General features: G+C 53.9%; 1 pseudogene; it reads left to right on the plus strand.

Moving 5' to 3' along the window:
- LOC105537229 overlaps positions 1-5,695 on the plus strand; it is an 18,285-nt pseudogene extending 12,590 nt beyond the window's left edge.
- The last annotated feature ends 493 nt before the right edge of the window (positions 5,696-6,188 follow it).

Raw genomic sequence — 6,188 nt, forward strand, 5'->3', positions numbered from 1 at the left:
GAACAGCATGGGACCCTCGGATGCCACCCACAGCCTGTCTCCTGGGGTGTGACGGTGGGGGCCTTACCCTGCCCTGGGGGCTGTGCCCTGTGTAGGGGGATAGGTGGCCTGATCTACCCCATTGGAATGTCATTCTTCCCGTCTGGCTGGCAGGGCCCTGAGCCCCATGCTGCAGGTTATGTGAGGGAGTGCCTGATAGCAGAGCCCCTCCTCATGCCCCGACCTGCCCCCGCCCCATGCATATCTCCTATGTCTGCAGTGGGTGAATGGGGTTGACACGCTAGAGCATGAAAGGGGCTACCTCCCCTTCGAGACCAACATCAGCAGCCTGTTCCCGGTGGGGCCCTTGCCCCGCCTCTGCGTCACTGTCGCCATCAACAGCACGCTCAGCCCCCCACCCTGCCACCAGGGACCATCCGTACGTGACCGGCACGTCTAAGTGGGTACCATCCTGCCTCCACTGCACGCACCCACCTTCCCACCCCACCCTGTGGTCTTCCTGCCAGGGACAGGGTGGCCTACACAGAGATGAGGCCCTGATCTGGGGTGGCAAGTGAACTGAGGGCAAAAGACCCATGGCAAGGGCCCAGCGAACCACAGTCCTCCGCCCTAGGTATCCCAAGGGTAACTTTGTCCAGAACACAGACTTTGACTTCTTCAACTACGCGGGACTGCAGCGGTCTGTGCTTCTGTACACGACACCAACTACCTACATCGATGACATCATCGTCACCACCCGTGTGGAGCGAGACAGTGATGAGAGCTTCTGGTAGGATCCTCCCTCAGCGGGGCCCCGAGTGGCTCTGTTTGTTCCCTATTTGGAAAACTCTCCCAGGAAAAAGGTTCTCCCAGCATCTCTAAACCTTCACAGGTTCCCAACCACCTATGAAGCTAAAATCCAGGCTGTCTGAGCGGGCACGGGCTCCCGAGATCACTCATGTGGCTGATCTCACTTGGAGAAGAGGGGTTTGGTCTAACGTCACACAGCTCAGGGTGGCAGTCCTGTCCCTTCCCCACGGTGCTGCTCTCACTCTAGCTCCCATTGCTACACATCGTGCTCAAGGAACAGGCAGCTTCGGGGGGCCGGGTGCAGTGGCTCACGCCTGTCATCCCAGCTCTTTGTAAGGAGGACTTGGTAGGAGGATCACTTCAGGCCAAGAGTTCCAAGACCAGGCTGGGCAACATAGCAAGACCATCAGCACAAAAAATTTAAAAATTAGCCAGGCATAGTGATACGTGCCGGTAGTCCCAGCTGCTGAGGCAGGAGAATCAGTTGAGCCTGGGAGGTCAAGGGTGCAGTGAGCTGTGACCGCGTCACTGCACTCTGGTCTGGGCAACAGAGGGAGACCCTGTCTTTTTTTATTTGTTTTTGAGCTGGAGTCTCACTCTGTAGGAGCCCAGACTGGAGAACACTAGTGCAATCTTGGGCTCGCTGCAACCTCCGCCTCCCAAGTTCAAGTGATTCTCCTGCCTCAGCTTCCCAAGTAGCTGGGATTACAGGCACCTTCCACTACATCCAGCTAATATTTTTATGTTTTTTAGTAGAGATGGGGTTTCACCATGTTGGCCTGGTTGGTCTTGAACTCCTGACCTCAGATGATCCACCCGCCTCGGCCTCCCAAAGTGCAAGGATTACAGGTGTGAGCCACTGTGCATGGCTGGGATACCCTTTGTTTAAGAAAAATTAAAAAAAAAATTTTTTTTTTTAATATATCTTTTTTCTTTTGTGAGAGGAGGCCTTGCACTGTCGCCCAGGCTGGATGGCAGTGGTGTGATGATTGACAGCTGTTGTGGGGCCACAGTTGTAAGTTTCAAAGAATTTAGGCTGGGTGTGGCGGCTAATGCCTGTCATCCCAGCACTTTGGGAGGCCAAGGTGGGTGGATCACTTGAGCTCAAAAGTTCAAGACCAGCCTGGGCAACATAGTAAGACCCTGTCTCAAAAAGAATAAATAATTAAAATAAAAAAGAATTTAAATGAGAATCACACAGCAAAGATGATGCAGCAGAGAGCAATTTATTGTAAAGGGAAAAGTATTTTGCAAGTTAAGTGAAGAATAGCCCGGGCACAGAGGCTCATGCCTGTAATCCCAGCATTTTGGGAGGCCGAGGCGGGTGGATCACTTGCGCTCAGGAGTTCAAACCAGCCTGGACGGCATTAACTGGGTGTGGTGGCGTGTGCCTGTAATCCCAGCTACTAGGGAGGCTGCGATGGGAGAACTGCTTGAACCCGGGAGGTGGAGGTTGCAGTGAGCTGAGATTGCAACACTCAATTATATAATCCCAGATACTCGGGAGTCTGAGACAGCCTGGATGACAGAGCGAGACCCCATCTCAAAAAACATAGTGAAATGCGAAATACGTGGTTCACCCTGAAAGAGAGAATTCAGGGCAGGCTGCTTGTAAGGATGAGAGCGCTGGTTATTAGTGGGAAAACTCCCTTTCTAGGAGGCTTCCATGATGAATTCCTAAGGAGCTGGGAAGAGGTGTTACTCTAAGCACGTTCTGGGTCATCCTCTGGGTGCACATGGGCTGTAGCTGTACATGCTTGTTCACACATCACACGTCTCAGTGCCGTGGTTGGCACGTCTGAAGGACACGGTTGCTTCCTTGACTACCTACTCTGCCTCAAGATCATAGCTCACTGCAGGTGTGAACCACCGTGCCCAGCCTACATCCTCTGTTTCTGACTTTGTGGCTCAAGCAGTCCTGGCTCAAGCAGTCTCCTGGCTCAAGCAGTCCTCGCACTTCAGCCTCCCAAGTACCTGGGGCTGCTGGGATTGCAGGCAAGCACCACCATGCCCAGCTAATTTTTGTTATTTTTAGGGAAGATGTGGTTTCCCTATGTTACCCAGGCTGGTCTTGAACTACTGGACTCAAGTGATCCTCCCACCTCAGCCTCCCCTGTGTTGGTGTGTTGGGATTACAGGTGTGACCACTGTGCCTGGCCAAAAAAAAGATTTTTTTTTTTTTTGGAGACAAAATCTTGGTCTTGTCACCCAGGATGGAGTGGTGCAATGGCACGATCTTGGCTCACTGCAACCTCCACCTCTGAGGTGCAAGCTTTTCTCCTGCCTCAGCCTCCCAAGTAGCTGGGATTACAGGCATGTGCCACCACGCCCGGCTAATTTTTGTATTTTTAATAGAGATAGAGTTTCACCATGATGACCAGGCTGGTCTTGAACTCCTGACCTCAGGTGATCCACCCCTCTCGGCCTCCCAAAGTACTGGGATTATAGGCGTGAGCTACCACACCCGGCCCAAAAAAAGTTTTTTTAAATTAAAAAAAACACGCCAGGCGCAGTGGCTCATGCCTGTAATCCCAGCACCTTGGGAGGCTGAGGTAGGTGGATCATGTAGGGTCAGGAGTTCGAGACCAGCCTGGCCAACATGGCAAAACCTGTCTCTACTAAAAATACAAAAATTCACCAGGCATGGTTGTGCATGTCTATAATCCCAGGTACTCAGGAGACTGAGGCAGGAGAATCAACTGAACTCCAGAGGTAGAGGTTGCAGTGAGCCGAGATCACGGCACTACAGTCCAGCCTGGGTGACAGAGTGAGACTCTGTCTCAAAAAAAAAAAAAAAAAAAAAAGCGCAACAGAAGCAAATGGCTGCCTGGGAGTGGCCGCTGTGGGGCATTCCCATTTGTGTGACCCAAGTCGTGTCCCTCCCTAAGTCCTGGTCTCTCTTGCCTCCTCCAGGGCTGGTGAATTACCAGATCTCCATCAAGTGCAGTAACCAGTTCGAGTTGGAAGTGCGTCTTTTGGATGCAGAAAACATTTGGATGCAGAAGTCGTGGCCAACGGGGCTGGGACCCAGGGCCAGCTGAAGGTGCCAGGTGCCAGCCTCTGGTGGCCAGACCTGATGCACGAACACCCCGCCTACCTGTACTCGTGGGAGGTAATGATGGTTCAGGACTTGTTTAAGGGAGGTCTTTTGCCCCCTCTGGCAGCCCTGGCTTCAGCAGGAGCCCAGGACAGGTGAACGGGCAGGCGCGGTCCTCTGAGCTCTCTGATGTTTCCCACCTTTGGTGGGGGGCCCAAAGGTTTTTTTTTTTTTTTTTTTTTTTTTTTTGAGATGGTCTCTGTCACCTAGGTTGTAGTACGCTGGCCTGATCACAGCTCACTGCAGCCTTGAGCTCCCAGGCAGCAGCAGTCTTCCTACTTTGGCTTCCTGAGTTGCTGGGACTATAGGCACATGCTACCATGCCTGGCTAATTAAAACAATTTTATCTGTAGACCGGGCATGGTGGCTCACATCTGTAATCCCAGCCCTTTGGGAGGCTGAAGCGGGCAGATCACTTGAGGCCAGGAGCTCAAGACCCGCCTGGCCAACATGGTGAAACACTGTCTCTACTAAAATATGCAAATTTGCTGGGCATCTGTAATCCCAGCTACTCGGGAGGCTGAGGCAGGAGAATTGCTTGCACCTGGGAGGCAGAGGCTGCGGTGAGTTGAGATCACGCCACTGCACTTCATCCTGGGCGACAGAGTGAGATTGTCTCAGAACAAAATCTTTTTTATAGAGTTGGGGTCTCATTCTGTTGCGCAGGCTGGTCTTGAACTCCTGGTCTCAAGTGATCCTCCTGCCTTAGCCTCCCAAAGCGTGGGGATTCCAGGCATGAGCCACCTCGTCTGGTCAAGGAGAAGGCCCAGTTTTGAAGGGCAGGTCCCAAGGTCAGCCAGAGGCAGAGCCTCTGATTGCTGCTTCTCTGCTTGCAGGCCCCGAGGCGGCTGCTGGGGTGCAGAGCCTCTGATTGCTGCTTCTCTGCTTGCAGGCCCCGAGGCGGCTGCTGGGGTGCACTGGGGGTCTTCCTGCTGCAGGCCAGGCCAGGCCAGGCCAGATGGGGCTCAGGCTGTCGGGGTGCTCACACCTGGCGCTTTGGCTGTCGTAGGTGTGGCTGACTGCACAGACATCACTGGGGCCTTTTTCTGACTTCTACACACTCCCTGTGGCGATCCGCACTGTGGCTGTCACCGAGAGCCAGTTCCTCATCAATGGGAAACCTTTCTATTTCCACAGTGTCAACAAGCATGAGGATGCAGGCGTGCATTGGGGCTCCTGGGTCCTCGTGGGGGCTGCTGCTGGTCACCTTCCATTTTCGCCTTCCCTGTGTCCCATTGCTGAGGGCAGCCCAGGGCAATGAGGCAAATGGCTCCAAACCACCCCGCTGCAGAGCTGGTGCTTGGGCTGGAGAGGGGGCTCATAGGGTGGCTCTCCAGAGTCCTGCCATTGGAGGAAGTGCAGCTGTGACAGGGACAGGGATCACTAGGCTCTGCTGTCCTCTAGATCCGAGGGAAGGACTTCGACTGTCTGCTGCTGGTGAAGGACTTCAACCTGCTTCGCTGGCTTGGCACCAACACCTTCTGCACCAGCCACTATCCCTACGCAGAGATGCTGCAGATGTGTGACTGATATGGAATTGTGGTTATTGATGAGTGTCCCGCTGTGGGCCTGGTGCTGCCATGAGTCCCTGCTGTGCGTCTGCTCTGCCTGGCCAGCCCATGGGCCACACCGTGCCTCCATCCCTTCCCTCCTGGCCCCCGGCAGCTCTTCAACAACGTGTCTGTACATCACTACATGTGGGTGATGGAAGAACTGGTGCACAGAGACAAGAATCACCCTGCCGTGGTGATGTGGTCTGGCCAGGAGCCTGCATCCTACCTAGAATCTGCTGGCTACTACATCAAGTGAGTGCCCCTGGCATGCCCTGGGCTGGATCAGGAAGGAGACCCTGGCAGGTGGCAGATGGGTGGACTATCCACCCATGGGTGTGCTATCCGAGATCAGCGTCCCATCCCAATCCAATGGGAGGGCCGTCCATACCCGGACAGTTCAGGGAACCAGATATCTACTTACCCAAATTGTGGTTTTATTTTTCTACGTTTTTGCGACGGAGTTTTGCTGTGTCGCCCAGGCTGGAGTGCAGTGGTGAGATCTTGGCTCACTACACCCTTGGCCTCCTGGGTTCAAGTGATTCTTCTGCCTCAACCTCCTGAGTAGCTGGGATTACAGGCACGCATGAGTGTATGCACTTGGCCTGTTTTGTTTTTGAAACGGGGTCCACTCCGGTTGCCCAGGCTGGAGTACAGTGGCATGATCTTGGTTCACTGCAGCCTCGACTTCCCAGGCTCAGGTGACCTTTCTACCTCAGCCTCCCAAGTAGCTGGGATTATAGATGTGTGCC

Source organism: Mandrillus leucophaeus, unplaced genomic scaffold (assembly GCF_000951045.1).
Source record: "Mandrillus leucophaeus isolate KB7577 unplaced genomic scaffold, Mleu.le_1.0 Scaffold1021, whole genome shotgun sequence".
NCBI lineage: Eukaryota > Metazoa > Chordata > Mammalia > Primates > Cercopithecidae > Mandrillus > Mandrillus leucophaeus.